Source organism: Pongo abelii, chromosome 20 (assembly GCF_028885655.2).
Source record: "Pongo abelii isolate AG06213 chromosome 20, NHGRI_mPonAbe1-v2.0_pri, whole genome shotgun sequence".
NCBI lineage: Eukaryota > Metazoa > Chordata > Mammalia > Primates > Hominidae > Pongo > Pongo abelii.
In genome coordinates this window covers 11,561,725-11,577,232 of record NC_072005.2, presented here as the reverse complement: position 1 = coordinate 11,577,232, position 15,508 = coordinate 11,561,725, and the positions used below count along the sequence as shown (strand labels likewise).

At 49.5% G+C, this 15,508-nt stretch overlaps 1 protein-coding gene and 1 pseudogene across 6 annotated transcripts in view; one reads left to right on the top strand and one right to left on the bottom strand.

Moving 5' to 3' along the window:
- Positions 1-15,508, top strand: part of ECSIT (ECSIT signaling integrator) — a 33,838-nt gene that overhangs the window by 1,516 nt on the left and 16,814 nt on the right. For 2 of the 6 annotated variants that reach the window (XM_054539755.2, XM_054539758.2), the window contains exon 2: positions 8,923-9,233. The gene's annotated coding sequence lies outside the window, so the exon portion shown is untranslated. Of the gene's footprint in view, positions 1-8,922; positions 9,234-9,437; positions 9,551-15,508 lie in introns of those variants that run through there. The other 4 variants (XM_054539754.2, XM_063719966.1, XM_054539757.2 and 1 more) reach the window with 4 other exon arrangements.
- LOC100457420 (small ribosomal subunit protein eS12-like) lies at positions 14,527-15,002 on the bottom strand (annotated as a pseudogene).

Here is a 15,508-nt window from a genome sequence, read left to right as displayed (position 1 = left end):
TGTAAAGATCAGAAGAATATGCCTGTTACATGCCCAGCACAGTACCCGGCACAGCAGAGGGACTCGGGCCATAGCATTCTTTTTTTTTTTAAGGCAAGGTTTCACTCTGTCCCCTCGGCTGGAGTGCAGTGGCACAATCACAGTTCACTGCAGCCTTGACGTCCCAGGCTCAAGTGATCCTCCCATCTCAGCCCATCCAAGTAGTTAGAATTACAGACTTGTGTCACCAACCAGGCTAATTTTATTTTTTTTTTAGAGATGGGGTCTCGCTATGTTGCCCAGGCTGGTCTCAAATTTCTGGGCTCAAGCAATCTGCCCGCCTTGGCCTCCCAAAATGCTGGGATTTACAGGCATGAGTCACCATGCCCAGCCCATAGCATTCTTTATGCTGAGGGTCCAGCACCCCAGTTCTGTCTCCTCCAGCCCCTCATAAGGACCTGGGGGAGCAGAGATCCTGGGTCTCACCCTCCCCATCCACTTGTGTGTCACCTGAACCACAGGGTGACTTTGTTGGCAAGTCCCAGGCCGTGAACTGTGTCCCTGTCAAGCAGCCCTACCCAGCCAGATCTCACCCCTAGACCACAGGGGTGGATGCTATGCTCACATCATGCCCCACATGGCAAGGCCATGTTTGTGACACTTGGATGACATGTCTGCAACCTGCCACATGCTAATGATATGTTAAGGATATGCAGTTTATCAGTCACATGCTAATGGCATGGCTGCAGTATGCCAGATGACTACAGCCCTTATGTCAGGCCACGTTCCAACTCTGTACATATATCCATTCAATTCTCATGACGCCCTCAGAGATGGACACTGTTATTATTATTATTATTATTATTATTATTTGGAGACAGAGTCTCACTCTATTCCCCAGGCTGGAGTGCAGTGATGCTATCTCGGCTCACTGCAACCTCCACCTCCTGGGTTCAAACGATTCTCCTGCCTCAGCCTCCCGAGTAGCTGGGATGACAGGTGTCTGCCACCACACCTGGCTATTTTTTTGTATTTTTAGTAGAGACGGGGTTTTGCTATGTTAGCCAGGCTGGTCTCGAACTCCTGACCTCAGTTGATCTGCCCACCTCGGCCTCACAAAGTGCTGGGATTACAGGCGTGACCCACCGTGCCCAGCTGACACTGTTATTATTAATATAAGTACTGTGCTTTACAGGTGGGGAAACTGAGGCACAGGGGCTTGGAATCACTTTTCCAGCATCACACAGCAGGCCAGGGGCAGAGGAGAATTTGAGACCATGCTCCATGAACCTCAACTATGAGGTTAAGGTGGAGTTTTTCTCAACCTCCACACTGTTGACAGCTGAGGCTGGATAATTCTTCATGGCTGGGGGGCTGCCTTGGGCATTCATTGTAAGACTTCAAGCAGCATGCCTGGCCTCTACCTGCTACATGCCAGTAGCACTCTCTTAGTCCTAATAAACAGAAATGTTGAGGCACTGCGGCAGGAGCCTGTAGTCCCAGCTACTAAGGAGGCTGAAGTGGAAGGATCGCTTGAGCCCAGGAGTTTGAGACCCATCTGGCCAACATAGCAAGACCATGGTCTCTAAAAAAGAAAAATTAAAAGAAGAAATGTCTACACACATTGCCAATGTCCCGTGATTGGGGTCGTGGTGGAAGCAGATCACCCCTGTTTGCAAACCACTGAGCTAAGGCAATGTGCTAGTTGATGGCATGTCATGATATGTCGAACATAAACGAAAATACATAAAATACGAGGCCAAGGCGGGAGGATCGCTTGAGCCCTGGAGTTTGAGACCAGCTTAGGCAACATAGCGAGACCCCGTCTCTATTTTAAAAAAAAGAAAAAATAGAAAGTACATAAAATGAGCTAACAATTAGCACCTGCTACGTACTAAGCGCTTTGAGTCTGTTAACTCATTCCTCACGACAGCCTTATGAGGTGGGTCTATACGAGGCACAGAGAGGTGAAGCCGAATGGCCGGGTCACACAGCTCCAGGGTGGCAGGGGCGGGATTCGAACGCGCAGATTCCTGGATCCCTCCCAAACTGAGCAGCCCTCGGGGGGGCCGCAGGTCGCTACTGCGCATGTGAGGACCTGCAGCCGGCGCCCCCTGGCGGCCCGGGAGGGGCGGGGGCGGGACCTGGCGAGGTCCAGGCAGCGGTGACGTCACGCGATGACTCACTCGGCCCCGTCCCTCGGCCCGCGGCCTCTTGGCCATTTATAGAATCTGCACGGGCTCTGAAGTCACGGCCCAGGCACGACGGGGGCGGGGTGGGGGAGCTCTTGGCGTGCCCCCCAACGGGGCAGCCCCGGGTACCCCCAGGGGGCAGCCCTTTCTGGGACTGCCTTGTCCCTCTGGTTGTAGTAGGTCTGTGTCTCTGTATCTTCGTCTCTGGGTTGCCGAGCCTTTTTCTGTCTCTGCCTTTGTCTCTGTGTCTCTGTTTCTGTTCCTGGTCTTTGAGTCATTCTGTTTCTCTTCATGTCGCTGTCGCTGTATTGTCCCTGTCTCTCTCTTCGCGTCTCTGTCTGATAGATGGGGGTATAGGCATTAGAGGGGGCTGATCCCATATCCAGGCCCCAATCCCAGTAGACACCCGAGTATCATTCCTTATTCGCTCCTTTCAGGCATTTTCCAGGCTCTAGCCCCTCTGTGCCTCGGTTTACCATCTAAATGAGAAGTGTGGGATCTTGTAAGAGGCACGGTTTCCTGAAGGGTCTAGGACATTCATTGTAGGAAAGCCATGCCTCTCCTCAACTTTAGGGGACCCTCTAAACCTTCCTGATGCTCAGAAACATTTAAAACTCACACCCAGCCGGGCGCGGTGGCTCACGCCTGTAATCCCAGCACTTTGAGAGGCCGAGGCGGGTGGATCACCTCAGGTCAGTAGTTCCAGACCAGCCTGACCAACATGGTGAAACCTCGTCTCTACTAAAAATACAAAATTAGCCGGGCATAGTGGTACATGCCTGTAATCCCAGCTACTTGGGAGGCTGAGGCAGGAGAATCGCTTGAACCTGGCATGGCAGGCAGAGGTTGCAGTGAGCCAAGATCACACCACTGCACTCCAGCCTGGGCCACGGGAGTGAGACTCTGACTCAAAAAATGTAAAAATAAAAATAAAACCCACACTCACACGTGTTTGTCTGTGTGTTTTGGGGAAAGTCAAAGCCCTGCTCTGCACCGGCCTATCTTGGCAGCCTGCTCTGCAAGCCCCCTCCTCACCAAGCTTTCCTATCCAGAAATCTGGCAGAGGCTCTTGTTCCTAAAGGCTTCTGTTATGGGAACACTCACTCCATGCCAGCCATAATCTCTTTTAATCCTCACCATCACCTTCTCAGGGTGGAAACTCATAGGTCCATTTTATAGATGGGAAACTCAAGGTTCAGAGAAGCCAAGCCACCCTCCCAGGGTAACACTGTTCCTACCTTTTCTTCCAAGTCCTTCCAGATGTGCTGTTTCTTCTTCTTCTTCTTCTTTCTTCTTTCTTCTTTCTTCTTCTTTTCTTCTTCTTCTTCTCTTCTTCTTCTTCTTCTTCTTCTTCTTCTTCTTCTTCTTCTTCTTCTTCTTCTTCTTCTTCTTCTCTTCCTCTTCCTCTTCCTCTCCTTCTTCTTCCTCCTCTTCTTCCTCCTCCTCTTCTTCTTCCTCCTTCTTCCTCCTTTCTTTTCTTCTTCTTTCTTCTCCTTCTCCTTCTCCTTCTCCTTCTTCTTCTTCTTCTTCTTCTTCTTCTTTTTCTTTCTTCTTTCTTCCTTCTCCTTCTCCTCCTTCTCCTTCTTCCCCTTCTCCCTTCTCTCTTCTCCCTTCTCCTTCTTTCTTCTTCTCCTTTTTTTTTTTTTTTGAGTCAGAGTATCGCTCTGTCGCTCAGGCTGGAGTGGCATGATCTCGGTTCACTGCAACCTCCACCTCCTGGTTTCAAGTAATTCTGAAGCCTCAGCCTCCCAAGTAGCTGGGGTTACAGGCACCCGCTACCACACTGGGCTATAGATGTGTTTCTTGAATCTCCAAGCACGTTCCCACCTCAGGGTCTTTACAATAGCACTTCCTGCCACCTGGAACACATTTCTGCAAGATGCCTGCATGGCCTCTCCCCAACTTCATTCAGTCTCTGCTCTAATATCACCTCTCAGAGAGGCCTTCCCTGACCACCTGCCATAAAATAACAGCATCTCTCACCCCCAGACTGACTGTGAGTGGGTGGACAGGGAGGGAGCTGTTCACTTATAGTCTGGGTGCAGTGGCTTGTGTCTGTAATCCCAGCACTTTGGGAGGCCAAGATGGGCAGATTGCTTGAGTCCAGGAGTTCAAGACCAGCCTGGGAGACATGGCAGGGCCCTGCCTCTACCAAAAAAAAAAAAAGAGCTTTTTAAAAAAGTGCACTTTGGAAGGCCAAGGCAGGAGGAAGGAGGATTGCTTGAGCCCAGGAGTTGGAGGCTACAGTGAGCTATGATCATGACACTGCTTTTTTTTTTTTCTTTTTTTTTTTTTGACAGAATCTCGCTCTGTCACCCAGGCCGGAGTACAGTGGCATGATCTCAGCTCACTGCACCTTCCACCTCCCAGGTTCAAGCAATTATCCTGCCTCAGCCTCCTGAGTAGCTGGGATTACAGGTGCCCACCACCATACCAGGCTAATTTTTGTATTTTCAGTAGAGGCGGGGTTTCACCATGTTGGCCAGACTGGTCTCGAACTACTGACCTCAGGTAATCTGCTTGCCTCGGCCTCCCAAACTGCTGGGATTACAGGCATGAGCCACTGTGTCCAGCCATGCCATTGCATTTTAGTTTGGGTGAAAAATAAATAAATAAGAAAAGAAAAGAATGCTTGACGGCCGGGTGTGGTGGCTCACGCCTGTAATCCCAGCACTTTGGGAGGCCAAGGCAGGCGGATCACGAGGTCAGGAGATCGAGACCATCCTGGCAAACACGGTGAAACCCTGTCTCTACTAAAAATACAAAAAATTAGCCGGACATGGTGGCGGGCACCTGTAGTCCCAGCTACTTGGGAGGCTGAGGCAGGAGAATGGCATCAACCTGTGGGGCAGAGCTTGCAGTGAGCTAAGATCGCACCACTGCCCTCCAGCCTGGGCGACAGAGCAAGACTCTGTCTCAAAAAAAAGAACAAATAAAAAAACAACAAAAAAATAAAAATGCTTGACAACATGTAATGCAGAGAAGGCTGTGGGAACATTGTTGATGAGTGTGGGCAATTTGTTGATAGTTTCCCAAATGACAAATGTCCTTACCTTCTGAACAAGTATATCTTCTATTTTAGAATATTCCTCAGAAGTACAAATGTAGGTGTGAAGAATGACATATGTGCAGGAACATTTATTGCAGTGGCCTTGTCATAATAAATCACTGTATAAATCCCATCAACCTGGGACAAGGGAGATAGACACAGTTGAAGTTAAAACATATAGGATGTTGTTTCAACTAAATGAAGACACTGTAGCGCTGTGGTTAAGAGTGGGGACTCCAGCTGGGTGCAGTGACTCACACCTGTAATCCCAACACTTTGGCTGAGGCGGGTGAATCACCTGAGGTCAGGAGTTCAAGACCAGCCTGGCCAACATGGTGAAACCCCATCTCTACAAAAACTACAAAAACTAGCTGGGCGTAATGGCGGGAGCCTATAATCCCAGCTACTCGGGAGGCTGAGGTAGGGGGTTTCACCATGTTGGTCAGGCTGGTCTTGAACTCCTGACCTTGTGATCCGTCCACCTCGGCCTACCAAAGTGCTGGGATTACAGGTGTGAGTCACCGCACCCAGCCCATTGCATTTCCATCTATCTATCTATCTATCTATCTTAGAAATGAGGTCTCACTATGATGCCCAGGCTGGACTTGAACTCCTGGGCTCAAGTGATCCTCCTGCCTCAGCCTCCTAAATAGCTAGGACTACAGTGCCACCGTGCCTGGCCCTCATTGCACTTAATTGTCATATCTCCATACATTCCTACAGTCTATAATAGTCCCTGGGTCTTTCAGGACCTTGACACTTTTGAAGAGTGCTGGTCAGTTATTATGTAGATTGTCTTTGAGTTTGGTTTGTCTTGAATAAACTGAGGTGTTTGCATTACCGGAAGAATACCAGAGAGGTGATGATGTACCCTTCTAAGTGCGTCATACCACGGGCTTCATGATATCACCATGACTCATTGCTGGTGATATTAATGTTGGTCCCTTGGTTAAGGTGGTGTCTGCTAGGATCTTTCACTGTGAAGCTACTACTTTTTATAGGGTTCTTTCTGGGACTGCAATGTTAAAGATTCTGCACCAGGGCCTCACATATGGTGTTCTGTGTTAATACATACAGTACATAAAATATGTACATACTTGGCTTTTTTGTTGTTGTTTGTTTGTTTTTTTGAGACAGAGTCTCGCTTGTTGCCCAGGCTGGAGTGCAGTGGTGCAGTCTCAGCTCACTGCAAGCTCTGCCTCCCAGGTTCACGCCATTCTCCTGCCTCAGCCTCCCAAGTAGCTGGGACTACAGGTGCCCACCACCACGCCTGGCTATTTTTTTGTATTTTTTTTAGTAGAGACTGGATTTCACCGTGTTAGCCCAGATGATCTCGATCTCCTGACCTCGTAATCCGCCCGCCTCGGCTTCCCAAAGTGGTGGGATTACCGGCGTGAGCCACCGTGCACGGCCTGTACATACTTGTTTTTAAAAGACTACTGGCCTGGTGTGGTGGCACATGCCTGTAATCCCAGCACTTTAGGAGGCCAAGATGGGTGGATCGTTGTACCCCAGGAGTTTGAGACAAGCCTTGGTAACATATTAAGACTCCATCTCTATTTTAAAATAATAATAATAGGCCGGGCGCGGTGGCTCACGCCTGTAATTCCAGCACTTTGGGAGGCCGAGGCTGGCGGATCATGGGGTCAGGATCAGACCACCCTGGAGAACACAGTGAAACCCCGTCTCTACTAAAAATATAAAAAAATTAGCTGGGCATGGTGGTGGGCGCCTGTAGTCCCAGCTACTGGGGAGGCTGAGGCAGGAGAATGGCATGAGCCCAGAAGGCGGAGCTTGCAGTGAGCTGAGATTGTGCCACTGCACTCCAGCCTGGGCAACAGAGCAAGACTCCGTCTCAAAAAATAAATAAATAAATAAATAAATAAATAAATATGACTGGGCACGGTGGCTAACGCCTGTAATCTTGGCACTTTGCGAGGCTGAAGTGGGAGGATCGCTTGAGCCCAGGAGTTCGAGACCAGCCTAGGCAACATGGTGAAACTCCATCTCTACTAAAAATACAAAAATTAGCCGGGTATGGTGGCATGCGCCTGTAGTCCCAGCTACTTGGGAGGCTGAGGCAGGAGAATTGCTTCAATGTGGGAGGCGGAGGTTGCAATTAGCCGAGATTGCACCACTGCACTTCAACCTGGGCGACAGAGCCAGACTCCGTCTCCAAAAATAAAATAAAATAAAATAAAATATTAAAAGACTAGTTCTGGAAGGATAAATAAGAAAACAAAAGCCATGACCACCTCAAGAGAAGGACACCAGTAACTCTGAAGGCCACAGCCAGGTCAGCGACCCCATCATCTTACCCACTCCCCAGCTAAGCAGAGTTGACTCTGCTTGCTTGTAGCTGCCGGAGCCTGGCAGAGGCTCCCAGCCGCTGCCCACGTGCCTGTCAACTTGCCAGAGAGGAGTGCTCCAGCCAAGCAGCTGATTGGCTACAGGTTTTCTCAGATTGCCCAATCACAGGAGTTCTGATGAGGTGGCTGTCCTGCGGCTGCGCAGAGTCCTTGAGGCATCCTAAGGGTAGGTTCTTGCATCCTAGTCCCCATGCCAGCTCCCTGTGCCACACAGGCTGAGGGACTGCAGAAATGGGCTTATGAGGGCAGATAGCCTTCCTTCCCGGGGGCCACTGTTATTGCCAATAGCCCATTTTATGTGCTTATCCACCTTAGTTATTAACAGCCTAAATCTGGTGCTTTCTGGGGGAGACCATGAGCCCCCATTACTCAATCTCACCTCGTTTTATCACATTTCCTCCAAAGACTCCACTCCAACCACACAGAGTCTTTGCTGTTGTTCCCAGTGCCAAAAGCGTTCCCCAGATATCCAGATGGCTCACTCACTTCCTCCGGTCTTTACTCAAAGGCCACCTCATTGAGGCCTTCCTATTTATTTATTTATTTATTGAGACGGAGTCTCACTCTGTCGCCCAGGCTGGAGCGCAGTGGTGCTATATCGGCTCACTGCAACCTCCACCTCCTGGGTTCAAGCAATTCTCGTGCCTCAGCCTCCCGAGTAGCTGGGATCACAGGAGCACACCACCACACCCCACTAATTTTTATTTTTATTTATTTATTTATTTTTTGAGACAGAGTCTTGCTCTGTTGCTGAGGCTGGAGTGCAGTGGCGTTATCCCGGCTCACTGCAACCTCCGTCTCCCGGGTTCAAGTGATTCTCCTGCCTCGGCCTCCTGAGGAGCTGGGATTACAGGCGCCCACCACCATGCCCTGCTAACTTTGTATTTTTAGTAGAGACGGGGTTTCATCATGTTGGCCAGGCTGGTCTCAAACTCCTGACCTCAGGTGATCCGCCCGCCTCGGCCTCCCAAAGTGCTGGGATTACAGGCGTGAGCCACCGTGCCCGGCCCTATTTATTTATTATTACTATTTTTAGAAACAGGGTCTCATTCTGTTGCCCAGGCTGCAGTGCAGGGGTGCAATCATGGCTCGCTGTAGCCTCGACCTCCAGGGCTCAAGCGATCCTCCCGTTTCAGCCTCCCGAATAGCTGGAACTATGAGCACGCGCCATCACGCCCAGTTAATTTTTAAATTTTTTGTAGATAAGGGGGTCTCGCTATGTTGCCCAGGCTGGTCTCGAACTTCTGGCCTCCCAAAGTGCTGGGATTACAGGCATGAGCCACCGTACCGGCCCCTTTTCACTTTTTTTTTTTAATTCATTTTCTCATTTCAGTCGCTGGGGCCTACGACTGCATTCATCGACTATGACTCCCAAGTCCAGCCTTCCAGGCCATTTCAAGGTTCCCAGGTCTGGAGCGCGCCTTGCCTCATTAGAGGCGGGGCCTGGCTCGTTATGAGGCGGATCCCAGGCACTTCCGCCTTCCTATTGGCCCACCTCGCGTTGTGGGCGGGACCTATTACACCGGCTTTCTTGATTTGCTACCTCCCTGGCGCTCCCTGACCCGGACGCTCTCTGGGCCAATATGGCAGCGCCCAGCAACAAGACAGAGCTGGCCTGGAGTGCGCGGCTGGCCGCGTAAGTAGGTAGGTCGCGCGCGGGTAGGCGAACGCGAACTGCCGGGCTGCAGGCGGGCCCTTCAGGACCCGGCAGCGCGAGAGGGCAGCCCTGGAGGGACCCAGCTGCAGGGCCAGGGCGCCATGACCTTTCGTAGTGGGGGCGGGGACGCGCTGGGAAAGGCCGCCTGTCTTGTGCCAGCCGCCTCACGCCCCCAGTCTCCCATTTTGCAGATGACCTCGCGAGAGGTCACGCCGCCAGTCGGCAACCGGGCAGGAATTGGAATCCGCGTCTGCCTGTTTCCCCCAAGAGACCCAGAATCCTGGCAGCCGGTTTCAAAGCTGCTGTACGTACACCATACCTCGGGGTTCAGATTTATAGGTGTTTTGTTGAAATTGAGGCTTGTTTCCGTTCAGTTGATACTTGTTAGGTATCTGTCATATACCAGGCACTGTCCTGGGTGCTGGAGACACAGCAATGAGGAAGATAGATAAAAATCTCTCATCTCAAGAAAAAAAAAAAAAAAAGAAAAAGAAAAAAACAAACAAACAAAAAAAATCTCTCATCTCCTGGGGGAACTAGACTTTGAACAAATTAGAAATAAACGAAACAGGTGATTTCAGATACTGATAAGTTACTAAAAATGCGTTAATGGTGTCGGGAATTTCGCTTGAGCCCGGGAGTTTCGAGACCAGCCTTGGCAACATAGCAAGACCCTGTTCTCTACAAAAAATTATCTGGGCGTAGTGGTGCACGCCTGTAGTCCTAGCTACTCGGGAAGCTGAGGTGGGAGGATTGCTTGAGCCCAGGAGGTCGAGGCTGTAGTGAGCCGTGATTGTGCCACTGCACCCCAGCCTGGGCAACAGAGCAGGACCCTGTCTCAGAAACAAACAAACAAAAATTAATAGGGTGATGAGGGCTTTTAGAATGTGGGGAATGGGAGGTGGTCAAAGAAGACCTTTCATTGAAATGGCCAGAGACAGCTGTGGGCAGATCTGGAGGAAGAAAGCTCTAGACAGAGAGAAAAGCAAGTACAAAGGTTCTGAGATGGGATAAACTTAGTTTCTTTCAGAAACAGTGTAGCTGAAGCTGCCAGTGGTAGGGGTTGAGTTTAGAGGGGTAGACCCTGTCTGATTTTATTTATTTATTTTTATTTTTTAGAGACAGGATCTCACTTGTTCGTCAAGCCTGGAGTGCAGTGGTGCAATCATAGCTCACTGCATCCTCAAACTCTATGGCTGAAGTGATTCTCCTTCCTCAGCTTTCCCAGTAGCTGGAACTACAGGTGCACACCACCAGGTCCAGCTAATTTTTTAAAATAATTTTTGTAAAGATCGTGTCCTGCTATATTGTCCAGGCTGGTCTTGAACTCCTGGGCTCAAGCGATCCTCCCCACTTGGACTTCCAAAGCACTAGGATTATAGGCATGAGCCACTGCTCCCTGGCTATTTATTTATTTTTAGAGACAGGGTCTCAGTATGTTGCCCAGGCTAGAGTGCAGTGGCTATTCACAAGTGCAGTCATGGTTCGCTGCAACCTCTAACTACTGACCTTAAAGGATCCTCCAGCCTCAGTCTCCTGAGTACCTGAGATGACAGGCATTCGCCACCATGCCTGGATAATTCTTAATTTTTTTGTAGAGATGGGGTCTCGCTATGTTGCCCAGGCTGGTCTTGAATTCCTGGGCTTAAGTGATCCTCCTACCTTGGTCTCCCAAAGTGTTGGGATTACAGGCATGAGCCAGTGTGCCCAGTCCCTGATTTTAAGTGTGATATGCTGTTAGCGATTTTAGGCAGAAATCACTAATTTTAGTTAGTTTATTTATTTATTTATTTTGAGACGGAGTCTCGCTCTGTCACCCAGACTGGGGTGCAGTGGCACAATCTCGGCTCATTGCAACCTCCGCCTCCCAGTTTCAAGTGATTCTCCTGCCGCAGGCTCCCAAATAGCTGGGATTACAGGTGCCTGCCACCACACCTGGCTAATTTTTGTATTTTTAGTAGAGATGGGCTTTCACCATCTCGGCCAGGCTGGTCTTGAACTGACCTTGTGATCCACCTGCTTCAGCCTCCCAAAGTGCCGGGATTACAGGCGTGAGCCACAGCGCCTGGCCTAATTTTAGTTTAAAAGCTCCCTCTGGCTGGGTGTGGTGGCTCACACCTGTAATCCTAGCACTTTGGGAGGCCAAGATGGGTGGATTGCTTGAACTCAGGAGTTCGAGACCACCCTGAGCAACATGATGAAACCCCATCTCTACTAAAATACAAAAAATTAGCTGGGTGTGGTGGCACACACCTGTAGTCCCAGCTACTTGGGAGGCTGAGACACGAGAACCAACTTGAACTGGGGAGGCAGAGGTTGCAGTGAGCTGAGATTGCGCCATTGCACTCCAGCCTGGGGAACAGAGTGAGACTCTGTCTCCAAAAAAAAAATAAAAAAGCTCCCTCTGGCCATAGTGGGGAGAACTGACTAGAGGCAGGAAGGGCAAAAGTGGGAGGCTTGATAGGTATCCAAGTCATAGATTGAGGTGGTGGCTTCAGATAGAAAGAGATGCATTTGGGATGGATTTGGAAGTAGTCACCCAGACTAGTTGATGGATTGAATGGGAAAGTGAGGAACATAGTGGACTCAGAAGTGTCTCCTAGGTTTGTAGCCTGAATGGCTAGTAGTAGTAGTGCGATTACATAGGATGGAGAGGATCAAGTTTAAGCAAGGATATCAGTTTGGAGCAAATTATGTTTGAGATGGCTGGGTATATGCCAAAGTGGCAGTTAGGTATAAAGGCTGGGGCCCAGGGATTGAGGTGAACATTGGGGAGCCATCAGCACACAGATCGCCACTTCTCAAACTTTAATGCTCACAGGAGATACCAGGGACTCGTTAAAATGCAGATTTGGGCCTGGCGTGGTGGCTCACGCCTGTAATCCCAGCACTTTGGGAGGCCAAGGCGGGTGGATCACGAGGTCAAGAGTTCAAGACCAGTCTGGCCAAGATGGTGAAACCCTGTCTCTACTAAGAATGCAAAAATTAGCTGGGCATGGTGGCATGTGCCTGTAATCCCAGCTACTCGGGAAGCTGAGGTAGGAGAATTGCTTGAACCCAGGATATGGAGGTTGCAGTGAGCCAAGATCGTGCCACTGCACTCCAGCCTGGGCGACAGAGCAAGACTCCATCTGGACAAAAAAAAAAAATGCAGATTCCAGTTCAGTAGGTCTGGGATAGGGCCGAGATTTTGCTTTTTTTTTTGAGACGGAGTTTCGCTCTTGTTGCCCAGGCTGGAGTGCAATGGTGTGCTCTTGGCTCACCACAAGCTCTGCCTCCCAGGTTCAAGCAATTCTCCTGCCTCAGCCTCCCAAGTAGCTGGAATTACAGGCATACGCCACCACACCCAGCTAAATTTTTTTTTTTTTTTTTTTTTTTTTTTTAGTACAGGCAGGGTTTCTCCATGTTGGTCAGGCTGGTCCCGAACTCCCGACCTCAGGTGATCAGCCCGCCTGGACCTCCCAAAGTGCTGGGATTACACGCATGAGTCACCATGCCTGGCCAAATTTTGCTATTCTAATAAACTTCCGAATGTCGCTGACGCTGCCAGTCCCTAGAACACACTTTAAGCAGCTGTGGTTTTTTTGTTTTTGTTTTTGTTTTTTTGTTTTGAGTCAGGGTCTTGCTGTGTTGCTCAGGCTGGAGTGTGTGGCGTGAACTTGGTTTACTGTAGCTTGGACCTCCCAGGCTCATGTGATCCTCCCACCTCAGCCTCCCGAGGAATGAGAACACAGGTGTATGCTACCATGCCTGGTTAATTTTTAAATTTTTTTTTAGAGACAGTGTCTGGCTATGTTGTCAGGGCTGGTATTGGACTCCTGGGCTCAACCAGTCCTCCCACCTTGGCCTCCCAAAGTGCTAGGATTACAGGCATGAGCCACCGAGCCTGGCCCTGAAAATTTAAATTAAGGTCTTAATTCTAGGTGCATATGAAAGTCATTGCAGTGCTTTTTATTTTTATTTTTATTTATTTATTTTTTTTGAGACAAAGTCACACTCTGTTGCCCAGGCCGGAGTGCAGTGGTGCGATCTCGGCTCACTGCAACCTCCGTCTCCCGGGTCCAAGTGATTCTCCTGCCTCAGCCTCCCTAGTAGCTGGGATTATAGGCGCCCACCACCAGGTCCCGCTAATTTTTGTATTTTTGGTAGAGACGGGGTTTCACCATCTTGGCGAAGCTGGTCTTGAACTCCTGACCTCGTGATCCACCCGCCTTGGACTCCCAAAGTGCTGGGATTACAGGCATGAGCCACTGTGCCTGGCCAGAGTGCTTTTTATTTTTTATTTTTGAGATAGGGTCTCACTCTGTCACCCAAGCCAGAGTGTGGTAGCACAATCATAGCTCATATAACCTTGAACTGCTGGGCTCAAGTGATCGTCCCATCTCAGCTTCCTGAATAGCTGGGACTACAAATGAGTGTCACCACACCCAGCTGGTATTTTATTTTATTTTATTTTATTTATTTATTTTTTTTGCTGGTCTTGATCTCCCGGGCTCAAGTGATCCTCCCATTCTGACCTCCCAAAGTGGATAAGAAGCATGAGCCGCTGTGCCCAGCCTTCAGTAGGGTGCTCTATTTATTTATTTATTTTTGAGACAGAGTCTCGCTCTGTCACCCATACTGGAGTGCAGTGGCGCAATCTCGGCTGACTGCAAACTCCACCTCCTGGGTTCAAGCGATTCTCCTGCCTCAGCCTCCCGAGTAACTGGGACTACAGGCGCCTGCCACCACGCCCAGCTAATTTTTGTACTTTTAGTAGAGACAGGGTTTCACAATGTTGGCCAGGATAGTCTCGATCTCTTGACCTCGTGATCTGCCCACCTCGGCCTCCCAAAGTGCTGGGGTTACAGGTGTGAGCCACCGTGCCAGGCTACATATAACTTTTGACTCCCCCGAAATCCAGCCAGGTGCAGTGGCTCACATCTGTAATTCCAGCACTTTGGGAGGCCAAGGGGGGAGGATTGCTTGAGCCCAGGAGTTTGAGATCAGCCTAGAAAATAGAGGGAAACCCAGCCTCTATAAAAATTTTAAAAATTAGTTGAGTGTGGTGGCACACACCTGTAATCCCAGCTACTCAGGAGGCAGTGGTGGGAGGATTGCTTGAGTTGGGAGGTCAAGTCTGCAGTGAGCCATGATCATACCACTGTACTCCAGCCTGGGCAACAGAGTGATATCCTGTCTCAAAACAAAAAATCTTAACTACTGATAGCCCACTGTTGTCAGAGGCCTCAGAGATTACATAAACAGTCAATTAACTTATTTTTTTTATGGAGCCAAAGATTTATGTCTTCATTTCTTGCATTTGAAGTACTCTTCAATGACATCCTTGGCCTGAGACTCCTTGCCATAGTCCTTAACTACTACACAACTGCAACCAACCACTTTACAGGGTTTCCCCTCTCTCAATTTTACAGAGCCCTACCCATTCCCCTAGTTTCTTGTTGTCGTCAACCTTAATTAAGTTGATTTGGTGCTCAGCACAAAGGGACTCCACCAACTTGACATACATAGGCTCATCACAGTTGGATGCAAGCACACAAAGATGGGCTTGGTGCTTGTCTAAGGCTTTGACAGCTTCACAAATTCCACGTGCTAGGCCATTGTGGATGAGGGCGGTCTTCAGCACCTCTTGTAAAGCAGTATTAACGTCCATTACACCTCCAGCAGCAATGCCTCCCTCGGCCATGGCGGTGGGTTACGGGTGAAGCTGAATCTTGAACACACCCAAGCCTCCGCCTCCGCGCAACTTGGCAGTGGCAGGGAAAGAGCGATTAACGTACTTTTTTATGTTATATATATATAATACTATAATCTTACAATAAGCTGGAGAAAAGAAAATGTTATTAAGAAAATTAGGAAAACACATTTAATTTACTATGTCACCCAGGCTGGAGTGCAGTGGCGCGATCTCAGCTCACTGCAAGCTCCGCCTCCCGGGTTCATGCCATTCTCCTGCCTCAGCCTCCCGAGTAGCTGGGACTACAGGTGCCCGCCAACATGCCCGGCTAATTTTTTTGTATTTTTAGTAGAGACGGGGTTTCACCATGTTAGCAGGATGGTCTCAATCTCCTGACCTCGTGATCCGCCCTCCTCGGCCTCCCATAGTCCTGGGATTACAGGCATGAGCCACCGTGCCCGACCTTTTTTCTTTGTACTAGCCTCTCAGTGTTTAAAGTTGTAACTTTTATTTAATTAAATTCAATTAATTAATTTTTTTGAGACAGAGTCTCACTGGGTCACCCAGGCTGGAGTGCAGTGGCGC